The sequence below is a fragment of the Sorex araneus genome, chromosome 3, assembly GCF_027595985.1.
Source record: "Sorex araneus isolate mSorAra2 chromosome 3, mSorAra2.pri, whole genome shotgun sequence".
NCBI classification, from domain to species: domain Eukaryota; kingdom Metazoa; phylum Chordata; class Mammalia; order Eulipotyphla; family Soricidae; genus Sorex; species Sorex araneus.
The window spans coordinates 63,602,019-63,604,663 of NC_073304.1; the positions used below are offsets into that span (position 1 = coordinate 63,602,019).

Here is a 2,645-nt window from a genome sequence, read left to right on the forward strand (position 1 = left end):
AAGATAATAACTTCTATGAAACATACTTGTATAAATACTTCTGATGACATGGAAGTTCATTTTATAATGCAGTCCATTCTGTTGGCTACTCTAGTATTTCTTTTCATTGCTGATCCTTAATCCTTCTGCCCACATTGCTTTTATCCATTAGAACTGAGAGTATATGTAAGAGCTCAATAAATGGTTGCTAAATAATTAAAATCCTTAAATTGTTTACAGTAAATATTCATGTACTTTTTAAATTTAAAAGTAAAATAAGAAACAAAACCTAATTTCTCTATTTCTCTACTCAACACGCACACACACACATACACACACCTCTTTTTGCTGCTTCTTTCTCTCTCTTTTATTATTGATTTTAATATAATTACAGAAATAGCACAGGTTTTCTGTTTTGTTTTGTTTGCAGTGGTTTACACCTGATGCTACCCAAGGCTTACTCCTGGATTTGTGCTTAGGGATCACTACTGCTGGTGCTCTGGAGATCATATGTGGTGATGGAGATCAAAGCCATGTTGTTCACATGCAAGGTGGGTGCCTCAACCGCTGTACTACTTTTCTGTCCCAGCAACAGTTTTTTTTTAAAGAAAAAATGCTTTTATTTATTTTGGGGGAGTTTTTGGTCATATCCAGTGGTACTCAGGACCTACTTCTCTTCTTGGGGGTCATGCCAAGAGGTACTCTATATATAGTGCAGTGCTGAAGATGGAGCCCAGACCCCTGAGTTCGATCTTTGGCACACTTATGGTCCCTGAGCACTGTGAGGGGTCACCTCTGACTACAGAGTCAGGATTAGCCACTGAGTACTTTTGGGGCCACTCCCCCCACCACATGTGTGAAAAAGTCAAGACATACACAAATACAGTAATTCATATAGGTTCTTCTCTCTCTCTCTCTCTCTCTTTCTCTCTCTCTTCTCCACCCCCCCCTCTTTCTCTCTCTCTTGTTGTTTATGTTTTTTGCAATCACACTTGGCCGTGCACTGAGAAATCATTTCCAGGAGACTATATGAGGTGCCAGAGCTTGAACCTGAATTGAACACATTGCAAGCAAGAAAGCACCTTACTATTGTACTATGTCTCTAGCCCCAGTGATTATTCATTTTCTTTCACTGATGATTGAATGTGTTACTTTTCCTAGATTTTTCATTTAAAAGTTCTATAATGAACACATATCACATTATGATTATAATATATAATACAAATTAATTTTGATTCATATTATATTTTTACTCACACGGCAGAACCTGGCAAGCTCCCTGTGGCATATTTGATATGCCAAAAACAGTAATAATAACATGTCTCATTTCCCTGACCCTGAAATAAACCTCCAATCATTGGGAAAGACGAGTAAGGAGAGGCTGCTAAAATCTCAGGGCTGGGGTGAATAGAGACGTTACTGGTGCCCAAGCGAGTAAATCGATGAACAATGGGATGACAGTGATACAGTGACAGTGATTATATTTTTAAATTAAATTTAATTATACTCAGATTTTTTTATTTTTTTATTAGTTTATTTTTAATTAGAGAGTCATCGTGAGGGTACAGTTACAGATCCATACATCTTTGTGCTCATGCTTTCCCCATACAAAGTTCAATAACCCATCCCTTCACCAGTGCCCATTCTCCACCACCCGTAAACCCAACATCCCTCCCCTCCTCCCCAGACCCGTCTCCCCCCACCCCACCCTGCCACTATGGCAGGGAATTCCCTTTTGTTCTCTCTCTCTGATTAGGTGTTGTGGTTTGCAATAGAGGTGTTGAGTGGCCATTGTGTTCAGTCTCTAGTCTGTATTCGGCCCACCTCACCCTTCCCCCACATGACCTCCAACCACATTTTACTTGGTGCTCCCTTCCCTGAGTTACCCAGAATGAGAGACCAGCCTCCAAGCCATGGAAACAATCTCCTGGTACTTATTTCTACTATTCTTGGGCGTTAGTCTTATAGTCTATTATTCTATATTCCACAGATGAGTGCAATCTTTCTATGTCTGTCTCTCTCTTTCTGACTCATTTCACTTAGCATGATACTTTCCATGTTGATCCACTTATATGCAAACGTCATGACCTCATTTTTTCTAACAGCTGCATAGTATTCCATTGTATAGATGTACCAGAGTTTCTTCAACCAGTCATCTGTTCTAGGGCACTCGGGTTTTTTCCAGATTCTGGCTATTGTAAACAGTGCTGCGGTGAACATATAAGTGCATATGTCACTTCGACTATACTTTTTGGCTGGGATCCTTTTCCGGTTCATGAGCATGATGATTGGGTGTTCACACGACTGTGTGACATGTGCCTCCCTTCACTCTTATACTCAGATTTTGAACTTGCAATAAATTCTTTGGATGAAAAGTAAATTTGTATGAGAAAATGGATAAAGCTACTTATAAATTTGTTCCCTAAGAATTTATGAAGTTGCCATCAAATTCAGTCAGCAAAAAAAAAAAAAGAAAGGCTAATATGACATAGCATGAATCACATTTTTTACAATGGGAAAACTGAGTGACTGAAAATGCAACATTTAAGTATACAGATGGAGCTATAGTGCATTGTGGACACCTTAGGGTGATGTAGGTTTGCTTACATACTATAAATGTCCCCATTGTGTACAGACCCAAATGCCTCTTCATTGCCTCTGTCACT

General features: G+C 39.1%; 1 pseudogene; it reads left to right on the forward strand.

Annotated features, from left to right (window-relative positions):
• The first annotated feature begins 2,239 nt into the window (after window positions 1-2,239).
• LOC129404102 (small nucleolar RNA U13) lies at window positions 2,240-2,329 on the forward strand (annotated as a pseudogene).
• Window positions 2,330-2,645: the final 316 nt, after the last annotated feature.